The sequence below is a fragment of the Pipra filicauda genome, unplaced genomic scaffold, assembly GCF_003945595.2.
Source record: "Pipra filicauda isolate LSUMZ 115617 unplaced genomic scaffold, ASM394559v2 scaffold135_size2527700_pilon, whole genome shotgun sequence".
Taxonomy (NCBI): Eukaryota; Metazoa; Chordata; class Aves; order Passeriformes; family Pipridae; genus Pipra; species Pipra filicauda.
In genome coordinates, this window is record NW_024103829.1 from 1642682 (window position 1) to 1656208 (window position 13527).

At 36.8% G+C, this 13527-nt stretch overlaps 1 long non-coding RNA gene across 7 annotated transcripts in view; it reads left to right on the forward strand.

The window, feature by feature from the left end:
* Positions 1 to 13527, forward strand: part of LOC120322606 — a 42017-nt gene that overhangs the window by 9767 nt on the left and 18723 nt on the right. For 5 of the 7 annotated variants that reach the window (XR_005562413.1, XR_005562407.1, XR_005562412.1 and 2 more), the window contains one exon: positions 11105 to 13250. This is a non-coding gene — a long non-coding RNA (uncharacterized LOC120322606). The remainder of the gene's footprint in view (positions 1 to 11104; positions 13251 to 13527) is intronic. The other 2 variants (XR_005562409.1, XR_005562410.1) reach the window with 1 other exon arrangement.

A 13527-nucleotide genomic window follows, 5' to 3' on the forward strand; every position in this document is an offset into this window, starting at 1 on the left:
CAAAAGATAGAATTACATCTTAATTTATGAGGCAGATGAAAGAAAGAAATAGCATTAGTGTAGCTATGTTGTTTGAATCAAAAGCACTTCAAAATCAAATAATGATAGAAAAATTCTATTAGTTTTTTGAGTCTGTAGGATATTGTAGGGTTGAATTTGCTTACTAAAAGGGATCTTTTTAAAGCGTTTTATGTTTTAAAATTTTGTGCACGATTAAAGCTTTTAAGTACTACAAGGAGTTGTGACCATATGGATGGGCAGCCCTGCATATGGAAGTATTTAACTTCTTCAGAATAGCTTGGAGAACAAATGCTAGCAGTACTGGCTATTTCTGCTGATAATAGCTGACAGTTTTTTTCACTTCATCAATAATTTTTCATTTAAGTAATGAAGATGTTCTAGATGAGCTGATTGAAGAATATATGATGTGTGATTCACATCAATTAAATTACAAGAGTAAAAGAAATCTGCATGTAACTGAGGATTTCAAAGCTTGATACTGTACAGATCTGAATGATTAAATCAATCTACCAAAGAAACTCAGAAACTTAAATAAGGAGAAGGTCTGGAACTTTTTTATTCAAAAGTTTGAACACTATCCGGCATTAATATCCAGAACAAAGAAAGAAACATTGTAGAAATAATCTAACTGGATGAATAGCCACGTAATTAATTAGCAGAATGTAAAAAGATTGCGGAAAGGACTGACAGGCAGAGAAATCTATGCAAAAGAGTTAAAGAAGGGTAGGAGTAAGGTGAATTAAAGTCAAGAGGAGCTAGACCTTGAAGTGGATATTAAACATGATAAAATTACTCAGCTTTAAGCAAGCAGTTTCAGAAACAAACCACTAAGAACAATATGGGGTCACTGTTCAGAGATTAAATGTATGACCCTAAAACTAATAAAATGTTTTATTCTGTCTTCATTAGAAACATTGCTACTGATTGTGGTGGGAAATGGAGGTTGCTTAGTAGGAGTAAGTCTACAGGCTTTAAGATAAAAGTCATTGTCAACTGAGATACAAGCAAAACAGAAGCATTTTGACTTAGTGAAGGATGGTGATCAAGAGTTCCCTGACCAGAAAGAGACCGGCTTGTGAAGTCTCGTATCTGACCACATGACAGCAAATACACAGTGATCAGAGAGAAGAAAAAATGATCCAAGTAGTCTTAGGTGCCTTAATTCTACCTTGAGGCTTAAGAACAACTTTTAGAGGGAATCCTTCCTATACCTGCAATTGTTTGACTGAATCCAGCTTTGTTTATGAGTGTTGGACTGTCACAGGACTGCTGGTGTTAGCAGTGTGCTGCAGGCAGTGCACACACACCCTCATCAGGGCCCAGGTGTTCTTAGGGGCCAGTTCACCCCACCTCTGGGCTGAAATAGTGTCTGAGCATAGGTCAGTCTAGAATTCCTTCTTAATTCCTTGCCTGTAACTTAATTTTTGTACATAATGGGCAGATCAAGATTTGCACGAACATGCATTTCAGTTTTAGGTTAAAACTGTCTCACACAAAATACCAAAACTTAATATAAGAGTAGAAGACAGATGATGGAGTTTCTATGAGACTCCCCTGCAACTGACCTATGAATGCAGCTAACTCTCTGATCTCTAACTTTTTTCTGGAGGATGAGAGCGATTGTGAAGAACAAATTGACTCTACAAAGATTTTCCCATAAGAATCAAGTCCACTAGATGAATTTAAAATTTTGTCCTGGAAGGTAAATGCTTTAGATCTCTTACTAGCACTAGGCATAAATTAAGTTGTGAATTGCAACCTGTTTAGAAAAATTAAATTTATTTTTAAATGGTATTTAAGCAATGATATTGTGAATGAGGTGAAAAAAAACCACTGCAGATATTTTCCTAATAGGTTTCCTGATAAAGGAATTTTCTTCTTGACCATCAGAACCAACAGCTTGACAAAAAGCATCCTAAATAACACATTTTCTCTACCGCATCTACAGGGATTGTGGGAAAAATAGGCTTACCCCAGATATCGGAGAGCAAGTCAGATCTTGTGAGCTATCATCTTCCCCACCATTTGGGATTGTCTATTGGGCTGAGGTTTGGGAAATTCTGCCTGGAACTGAGATGAGGAGGTGGTGGGCATTTTTACAACACAAGTCATTTTAGCGTTAAAATTAGTGCTTAGAGTGCTTATACTCTATAAAGAGTGCTGGAAAAGGACTGTGCAATGAATAATAAGCGTAGGCAATGCTGATAAATTAAAAATAAAACCTGGCTTTACAAGTTGCTCAGAGGAGCTTGTTAATCTTTAAGTTTTCCCAAAATTAAGTATCAAATTATTGGTAATGCCTGGCATCCTTTGTAGGAATGTAATTCATATACACTCATCAAAAGAGCTCATAGCATTAGAGAGGTGATTGTGTCATCTTCTGTAGAATTATTCCACACCATTGGTGTTTCTTGGCAGACTGACGTGTTTTCACTTGACATTGCTGTAACCCCTGGGAAAGAAAGCAAGTCCTACCTTTCTGTGAATAATTCATTAGTGAACCATCACACTGAAGTATTCCAAAGAAGTATTCCCTTCTTTTGAGGGAGGAGGGGAGGGATACCAAAGCTACTTACTTTTTTTTTCAGTGCTATCTTGCAGTCTTAACACTTCCTAAGTATTCTTCCATACAAGCTTCTCTCCCAACACAGAACTAACTCTCAGCTCTGATCTTTAGGTTTGTGAATTAATTTGTGTTATTTTTCCAAGGGGTTCTGGAGCAGAGCAGGGGAAGCTGCTGATGCAGTGTAACCTTTCTGAGAGTGCTGGATTGTCTGGAACTGGCCAAAATTCCTGTAAATCAAACTTTTCCTCAGAAATTCAGCTAAGAGGCATGGCTGACTGTTTAGTAAAATGTGCTAAAATATATTTTATAATGACTATATAGACTTGCATTGTTAGCAGTGAGCATGCAGGACACGTATTACACATGTGGCAGCACCAGGGAAAGATGGCCTTTCATTTTTGACCAGAGAATGAAGGGCTTAGCATTCACAGACACGCCTAAAGCAGTGGTGAAAATATTTATGTGGAGTTGGTTTGTCTTATTTTTGAAATGTAAAAAGCCTGTGTCTTCCCTTTACGTGGATAATTGTTCCTATTTCTAGTAATGAGTTTAAGAAACATAAGTTGAAACAGAAGACCCTGTCTGACTTTTTTTTTTTTTATTTTAGGTAAGTCTTTTTTTAGGTGTCCTGTTTGAAGGTTCTCCCAATGACTTTTTTTCCCTAAAATTGTATCAACAGCAGGTGTTCGCTTTATTCTTTGCTTTTTGACTTCTAATATGTATTTTTTTATGTCTGCTAGAAAAGCTTGACTCTCAGTTTAAAGCATATTCTTGATAACAGACAGGCAAGGGCTGGATGAGCTATTCTTTTATTCTTATGTGCAATATCTCGGGTATTCGAAGGGCTCTTTAGTGATCCCTCTCTCTAAGAAGCTCAAATAATTCCTGGTCTTTTATTAATCTGTCAGAGCAGGGGTTGCTTCTGAATTTATCTTGGTATTTCTGTCTGAAACAGCTGTGCAGCCTATGCTTCAAATTGCCAGCATTAAATCAACATAGTTTTCCTCCTCATTCTTCATCAATTTGTCATATAGATAAGCCCACTACCTGCGCTACCAATCTTCCATTATCCACTGTTCTTGCTGGTTTCTTCCATATACTTCCATCAACACCCACAAAGGCTTTTTACCCTCAGATATATTCTGTCTTTCTCTCTTTAGGTTTTTTAACTCCACTGCATAAGACGATGTCTGCAGATAGCTAATGACTCTAAAAATTGAGCATGACATATGACTTATTTTGCCAGTGATATAGCTAGGTGGTTTGGACTTTAATATCTCGAGATCACACAAAGGAAATTAAACAATTATAAATCAGATAAAAAGAAAAAAAGTCATGAGAAAAATGCATCTTGATGATTTTTGTTATTTATGGAAACTCTGACATCCAGATTTCTTTTCTAATTTATGAAATGGTGCACACTGAAAATGTACACATCTGAGGCATATAAATGAATACACCATAACCTCCATTATGCACTGTGCAGAAAGTGTCCTTCATGATCAGATTTTTACCCCATGAAATTTAATCTTCATTCCGATTCTTCTATTTTTTTCATATATTTGCCTGCCTTTAAATGTCCTTCTGTGACATCTGTACACGTAACCTCCATAACTAAGATGTACTTATTTACATTGTAAAAGAGTAAAGCATTTCCAAAGCCAGTGTTATAATGAATACTGTATTTTAAAGATCATGCCTCATTTTTCTATGAGCTGTGTCGGCAGCAATGTTGTAGTCTGTCCTGATATTTCACTGTATAAATTAGACAGCTAAGGAAGGAAGAAGGAAAACAGCAGATACAGATTAAGTGACCTGTTTCAGATCACAACACACGGCTTTGACAGCATGAGAAGTAGATTCCTAGCCCAACCTACTAAATTAGGAGTCATCAGAAATGTAGTCCTGATTTTTAGGAAGAGATGAAGAGTTTGGAATTGACTTGAATTTTATTGTATCCTTTTTGTGCCTCTCTACAGAAATAATTATAACTATATACAGTAGCTGTTGTAGACCTCTTTGAAAGGGTTTTCAGAAACTACTGCTTCCAATTGTCATTTCAGAATGTTTTTCTAAAATGCAAAAAAAAAAAAAGAAAACTAAATTTTTTGCATAGGAAGAAAGACATTTCAAAGACTTGCTGCTTTTCCTCCATTAGAATACAAGAACAAATTGAAAAGCAGCATACATTTTTCAATGTGTAACTTCCATGTATGGACATATTGGATGCTAAAAAAAGAACTGTCAGACTTTTTTACAAGGAATAGACTTATTTGCAAAGGAAAAGATTAGCAAAATAATCAAAACACCTGAAGAAAAAAATAATTAAGAATAAACCAAATGGAGACTCCTCTAAAATGTAATTGTGCAAGGTGTTTGCAAATAAGTACTTTAAAGGAGATGACTCCTATTTCAAGTCAGACAGAAGCTGCTGATTCCCTTTGCTTCCCTATTACTGCTGTGGGTGCCCCAGGCTTTTTCCTGTAGTGCAGCTGTGCTCCACTGAAACAAATGGCACTTCCTGGGGACTACATCTTTAGTTACTGGTACAAGAGTCATCGTAATGTGCAATGGGATATTTCAATAATGCTTTCAAATAGCTACTAAAACACAACACTGCATAATAAAATCACAACTGCATGGTTGCAGATAGAGCCACCAGTGACACAGCTACCTATGTATTATTCCCTTCCAACAGGAGCTACTAGAAAAATTGTAGGGCAGCAAGAAGAGAGAAAAACAGATGCTCAGTGGTGTAGTCTCACTGCTTCTGTCCTTTCTTCCTATCTCCCAGTTTTCTAACTTTTTTGCCTCACATCATAGGTAGTAATTATTCATGCCTAACAATGTGAAGTATGGAAAAGCTGATTCAAAGTATTCCTATGTCTTCAAAAAGATCCCAGTTATTACCCTTACAAAGTAAACGTCTTACTTGGGAGAGTGAAAGATGATGTGCATAAACAGAATATTTTGCCTTTTCTGTGGGAAAGATCTTTAGTTTAGAATTTGTGCATTAAAGCAGAGGTAAACCCAAATGATTATTGCTGGATCACACAGCTTACAGCCTGTTCTGCCAGGTAGAAATCAATATGATAAAGAAAAAAGTTAAACAATGTTGAAGAATTGTAGCAAAATGTTCCTTTCTCTTTCCTAGTATCCCCCAGTAAATACTAAAAGGGAATCACGTATAAGTGACTCTAGTGCAGCATGTGTTCCTGGCTTGTCGGGGCCTCATCTGGGACATGTGGAATTTATCTGCCAAGGGCTTTGCAACTGTCAAGGCTGTTGCTCTTAAAAGTGACGAAGTCCTCACCTAACTCTAAGGACTTGTGTGTCAGGGTAGGATGCTGTCGTGTCAAGGCATCAAGATTCCCAGTAAAGAGTAATGTACACCTCTTGGGTACATTAAACTTCCTTGGTGCAAGGAAATAGGGACTTAAAAGTTCTTCTGGGTGCTTGGAAACTGAGCCCCACAACAGCCAACAGCATCTGGTCTCCGGGGTTTAATTTTCATTTTTTTGTGCTTTTGGTCATTGTCTTATTCTGCCCTTAAATACAGTTTGGTGCTTGTCCCATTTTTTATTTGAGGAGCTAAGCTTGTCATCCTGGACCCATGAAGTTGTATCCGTAATATGAATAGAACAGTAGCACTTCAAACACCAGCATGGATTTCAAACAGACCCTGTAAACTCATAAAATGTTAGAATTTAGGATCTTTCCAGAGACAGCCATGAGTGCCTTGTTTAATGTCAGGCTTCCACAAGATCCTTTCCCAGCCAATGTTGTTTACCTGTCTGTCCCTTAAAGAGAAAGGAGACATGGGTCTTGTGTTTGAGTTACTCCCTCTCCAGCTGGAAACGTTGCGTACTATATTCTTTGTTGTATTTATTGCAGAGCATGTGGTACCAGCTTGAGTATACCAAGACCACATCCTTGTATTGTTTTGTTTTTATGATTCATCATTTTCCCAATCATGGAGAATCAAATCTTTCTGAAATATCTTATTTTTGTAACAAAATTGCAGTCTCATCTTGTGTTCTGTACTATTTATTTTGTCATCAGAACTGTTAAAATTCATAGTAAGTGATTTGGCGCTCTGTCTACTTGTTAGCCAGTTTATTTGGGAAAATTATGGTTATCTCCTAGGTATTTCCATCATGCTTTTTTGAAACATACCATTTGGCTCTACACTATTTGAGAAAATGAGTAATTGAAATCTGAACTGTATGCTGTTTTGATAGAAAGTATATTCTGGTTTTGTTTTCTGCTTGGGGAGGAATCAGGTTTCGGCTCAAATGGTCATGGTTCTCCCTCTGTGTTTTGTTTCTGGTAGGTTGTTCTACAAGCCTGCAGAGTAATCTTACAGGATAAAAATCTCCTGAATATATCCTAAGTACGTTGGCATGTATATGTTCTAGAGATACGTAGATTTACCTGTTAGAATATTTGTAATTTAGAGGATTATCATTTCCTTATAGTTTGGACAGGATTTTTCAGTGTCAGGAAAGAAATGTCTGTCTTTATCTTCAACTGATTCTTTGCATTAGTGTAAGGAAATTATCCTTGTAAAGGTGTCTCAGAAAAAGTCTCCTTTGATTCTTTAGTAGCTTGAAGGCGTCACTTAAATTCATCAGTTTTTTTATATATGTATGTGCATACAAAGACTGAAGATCAATATGTTTGGGAAAGTTAAGAGCTGCTAGAAAGGGACCAGTGGACAGTTATTCAAATTCAGCATAATTGAGACTAGGGATGCAAACAACTGCTCTTAATTTTGATATCCGTACCTAATTTTCTTCTGATGATTCGTGTAATTTCAAAAACGTGATTTTAAAGATGAAGCTTTCTATGGAGCTGTCAAAATTATATAGTTCACATTTCTGAAATAATCAAATTACATTTTCTTATACATAACTAGAGAGACCGAGGTGATTTTCACATGCAGTATTGTGCTTAGCACAAAAACAGATGCTAATGTGACTATCAGTACAGGACCAAACTTTATCTGAGATCTGGGGTGTTGCCATGGCAATTCCAATTGTTGGAAAAAAATTCTCTTTTGTGCTTCATTCTGACATTATATTCCAAAATGATGATTATGAAGAAACATGCAACCCAAAATGGGGGAAAAAAACCTCTTCTTGAAGATGTAAAACATACTTTCTATTGCATTTACTTTTTCTGAAATGCTGAGTGTGTGCCTGGATTGTTACGAGCTGTATTTTTTGCAGATTCAGATACATTGCTATTTCTCAAGCTGCCATAATAATACTCAATGTTATTTCTCCCAAATGTAATAATCAACATAATAAGGAATTTGGAGACACATATCCCATTTCCTATGCAAAATATGCATTTCTAGTATATTATACTGCTGATGTGGACCTTTTGCTTTCAGCAATACTGCCTGTGTTAGTTGAAGCATATCTAAAATACAGATCTTGCTTGTGTTATTTATATATATCAGCTATATAATCTATCTATAATAGAATAGCTCATAATAGCCAATAGATCAGTCATTCCTGTTTAGTTATAAAATTGTTTTTCTACCAGTACATCTTACTGTGAGAAAATTGATATGGTTATTACTTGTTCCTTGCTGAATCAATATCCAACAAGCTTTAAATAAATAAATAATAACACCTTCCACCCCCCCCCCCAAAAAAACCCAACAAACAACAAAACCACACAATACTTCCAAAAGAGAAACAAATGAAGGGGTACAGTTAAAATGTGGTTTGCACTGTAATTCATGCTGAAGTTTATTGTGCATTCTTTTATGTACAAAATGTGTAAAATGGGAAACGTTTCCAGAAGAGAACTAATTCTTGCAGTGCTGCATTGCTGCTTTATAAATAAATCATTGTCCTTTCTCTATTGATCACTGGAACAATTCAGTCAAAGAATGCTGACTTAGTGCAGCCCTTCTCAGGATGGCTGGATTGAAAGAAAAAGCTGGGTAAGTGGGACCCAGCAGCAGGGAACAGGGGAAATCCCAGACTGGTTAGAGATCAGGTTTGGTGCATAAAATACGGCCCTTTATTTATCTTTTACCTTCAAAAAAACTTAACAAAGCAGCTGATTTCTACAAGATTTTTTGTCTGTTTTTCTTTATTTCCATAATGTCATTGATCAGGGAAAATTAAGTATGAGACAATACTAGTTGTAATTAGTGGATGCTGAAAATCTGTGTACGATGTATCGTGATTTTTTTTCAAGAACATACTAAAGAAGACCTTCCAAATTAATCCAGTCTTTTAATGAGTGCAAATTATGACATTTATGTGTCAAGAAATAGGGCCACAATTCTTCCAGGAATATATTTGAAGACTCTCGGAAATAGTTCTGCATTCCTGTGAATTGAGGTGGAATCTGAATTTTATTTGGTTATCTCAAACATCACAATTTGCCAATCTGACAATCTGATGATGTCTGATTTGTCAGGATTGCTGATATCAGGCTTTTCTGGGAATAGGAGTAGCCCGTTACTGTGAGGAGATGAGAAAAACTATCTGGGTTTGCATGTCTGACTATTATGATCAGTATTGGATCTCAGAGGCATCTAATTTTTAAAATATGGCTTTCACTGAATGCTGTGGTAGGTGTCCCTTGCAAGGCTGTACACTCACAATGTTGTTATCCAGAACTTCCAAGTAGTTCTAGAACATAAAGTTCTTATTTTTCATAAAATAAGATTTACTGGTAGATGCATGGCTCAGCTGATGATGACAGGTCATTCAGGGCTGTGGTGATGCATTGCTTTTAAGGCATGTTGTCATCACATAATTTTTTTCTGTTTCTCATTAATTACCAGTATTTCCAGGATGCAGGTCTGTAAAATGTAATTATTTATTCCACTGGGTGTTTTGTCTCTAGTACTGCAGTCAGAGGCAGCACATGCTGCTGTATTCTCACCCGTGTGCAGTTGGCTGGCTAATAGGAAGCAAAGTGACTTGCAAAAGACTTTCTTGACTCCAATAGAGGTGTAGGGCATGGAGCAGAACAGCTCGATGCGGGGAGCTGCGGACTTGAGTGCACAAATTGATCTGAATTGCCTCAGTTGTGCACAGGGTGGCTGGGGGGGGGGGGGTTCTGTTCCCCCTGTGCTGCCAGCAGGGTGCAGCTGTGGGGCAACCAGGGCTGTAGGACAGCATGGACCCACCGGGATCAGCTGCCTTCATGGATCCACTAGGATCAGCTCCCTGTTGAATGTGCAGTCGACAGAAAAGCTTCCCCCAGCTTGAATGATAAACCTGGACCAAAAGGACTCCAGGGAACAAATCTGGAGGTACAGAAAGAGACTAAACATGTCAATGTTGCTAACATGGCAGAAAGAACCTGGCACAGCCCTGGTTTCCACTGGGCTGACAGCAGATAGGCTTTCCCTTTCCTCTCCCAGTGTCCAAGTATCGGTCCGTTCATGCCTTCTGCTAGCATGCTGAAAGGCCTATAATTAACACGGACATAATAAACCATGAAGTATTTTGTTATGTGAAATAATGCGATCTATTAAAATAACAAAAAACCCGGTCGTGTTTGTTATTACTCCTCTGTTTGACCATCTCCCTCTTCCAGCTGGAGCAGAGCCTGACCACTGGCCACTAGATGCCACTGTTGTATAAGGACATGTTGGGCATAATGGCTTAGACAATAACTAATTTACTTAGAGAACATGTATGTGTATAATTAGGAGTCATCAATGTCTTTCTTTTAAAATAAAATAAGTTTACCATATCTAATTAGATATTTCTTATAAGATGGATTTCATTCTAATTGGGTAAAGCTATGCCACTGGTTTAAAAGACAGCAAAGGATGTATTTGTATTCACTTTCACAGTTTCCATATTTTTTTAGTCCTGGCAATAAATGGATCTGATTACACCTTTTAAATCGATGTTCTCTGAAACTGGTATGACATAAATGATTGTTCCGTCATTGTGAGTTTACTGCCATTGTTTTCAGCGTGTGAGGTTTTTTAGTGATATTTCTCTTAATCTCATTCTGTCTTTCCCTATCCTCCTGATTGTGATCTTGAATCTGCATGTTCTTTCCATCCAAACTGAAGTAATCTATTTAAAAAGCCAACAATTGCCACCATGCATGACTCTAGCTTGACCATGACAGCGCAGGCTTTCCAGCATCAGTGAGCTCATTAATCCCCAGCTAATGAACCAGAGCTCCAAAATGTTTGTTGTGCAGGGGGGTTCTTTAAAAGCTCATATTTCCTGTAACTAAGTGTTGCCAACAGAAAATCTAGATTTTTCAGATGTCGGACTATATTCAGCCGTGGTAAAATTCAAATTCAGTGCTTTTCTGTAGGGAAAATTAATACCTTTAAGCTTCTGAATGAATTCAGAAGGCACTGGCTAGTCAGTGTCACACCCAGCATGGGCAAGGTTTACACCCCTTCCCAAAGCAATTTCATTACTGCCTGAATTTGCTTCGCCAAGTGAGTTTGGATTTTTCCACTAAAATGCTGTGTCACGTGCTAACGTAAAGTCTGTGTTCATTTTACAGTTCTTTTAGATCTGTGGGGTGGTCTTTCTTAGATCATCTCAGGTGATACCAGGCTGGAACATCGACCACTTCCACCTTGTGAGTGTTCCCATCAGACTGTTCCTACCTCTGTCCAACATGTGAGCCAACCCTAGCTGTATTTCCCAATTATTGAATAGAACTTGTCTATTCAATAGGATGGCATCTTTTAAATTCCTTGAAATTATCTTCTGAAAAAAGCTACTCCTGCAACAAAACAAAGGCAAAGTCATTTTAGAATAGTTTTCAAATTGTGGTTCATAGCTGCATTACACCTCAGAAATAGCTTGGCTATCTGTCACAGCGGGCACGGCTTCCTCTTCTGTCCCCATACTCTGTATACAAAATGATGGGTTATTATACAAAAGTTGTATCTCTGTCTTATTTACTGAAGTGTTGGTTCCTAAATAAAGGATCTCAACAATGATTTGAGCTGGCTGAAAACCTGCTTGAAAATTATGTCTTTCAGTAGAAGGTTTTACACAAACTCTGTTTCTGAAGTTAAAGTACTTCAATTCCCAATGATAAAATTCATTAAAATATAAATTAACCTAAACAAACAGATGAATCACAATGGTATATTTGCATATCATCTATTTGGTGTGAATGTAGCAGTTTCTTCGTGTAGACTAACAGCCACTGCAATCTTCACAACTGCATCATTGAGGAAATGACTGTGGGGTGAATGAGAAAGCAAAGAGGACAAGGACAAAAATTATTTCTGCTGAATGGGAAAGAATGCTGCAGAATTCTGCAGTTGGAATTAAACCCTACATTAAACCAGTTTCCTCCACTACGACGTATCTCAGCTAATCAATTAGCATAGGAGGTTTATGACTATCTCAGTATTATAATAATAGACAAGGATTTAAGGAGATATCATGTTTTGATTGTATTTTCAGAATTGTAGATAATTAGTGATTATTGCAATGAGGGTGAATATCATCTAAGAAATAAAGGTGAAGAGTGATCAGGCTGGATGGAATGAGAATGTCTTATCTCAGGGGAGATAAATGGTCCACCTGCAGTAAGACCTTTCCATCTGCAAAAGGCAGCAACAAAAATTTCTAATAAAGTTTGACCTGTTATTCTGTAAGTAATATATTCAAGACTCCAATACGGAGTATCTTGTCAATTCCTCTTAGTAAATGAAGCTGAACTGATACAGCAGCTTGTGCAGTTCCTCTGATCTGTACCAGTTCTCTGTATATGCCTTCATGTGTATTTCCGTGAATTACTGATGCACTTGGCCAGTGAGTTTTCTATGACTTCAAAGCCAAGACTTTCACTTTGCCTTATATAAAACATGCCCAGAAGCTGGGTACTGAAGAAAATAAGTAAGGAGAAAAATATTGATTTTTAGATGTTAGGATAATCTAAGAAAATTTTGTTTGTTTTTTCTTTATATTTCTCGTTTGTTGCGAATACTTCCCACGATATTCTTTTGTAGTAAATCAATTAGCTCCATATAAATGCAACTAATAACTGCAAATATGTCATTTGTAACATCCAGAAAGTGCTATGGCATGGAAGGAAATATTCTTAAGAGACACTATTCTACATGTGTCCAGTTTTCTAGGGAAAAGGATGAAGAACAGATTGGTTACTCTTCAAGAATGATGGTCATCAGGCTCATTGTTGACTTTTTGAAAAGGCTTATGGTTGACATCATACAGCACAAACTTGATTAACTCTAATATAATTTTTAGCTTTTGTGATGCAACTCAGTTTGTTGTTGTGCATTGCTCTGACAATGTAGTGTTAGAAAGACAGTCAAAAGAGCCAAACAGTCCCAGATTTATGCCCTTTTTAGAAATGACTAAGACATTTTGAATCCTATAGATTGACAGACCTTTATACTTCTGAATCACCTAGAATATCTTTGAAAATATGACCTTTAATACAGTCCCATCTTTCTAAACAGCTTCAAGGGTCATCCCAGCGTTTCCAGATAAATTTGGAGACAAATAAAATGAGGAACTGCGGAGCTCAGCCTTAACCTGAGAAAGAATAAATCACAAGATGTGGAAAAAAAAGAAAGTTCCCTGACTACAGATTTTCAAACAATACAATTTTACTTTAATATCATATCCCACAAGTTCTTCAGTCACATGAGAACCTGAAGCGTGTAAGTAACCTGACCAAGTATGACTATTGCTACTCTTTAGGAAAATGGTTCAATAACTCATTGATCTCCAATTGCTTAAACTTGTCTAAAATATCTTCCTTATTCTACTTGATATGGTCAATTTTTTCATAAGTGGAAGAATTTTTAATATTCAACTTGGTAACATTTGAAATCAGCCTGAAATAGACAATTTTATAAGAGTTTTATAAACTTCATTTAAACTGAATCCAAGGAAATGGGAAAAAAAGTATTGCAGATGAGTAATTTTTAAGGAATT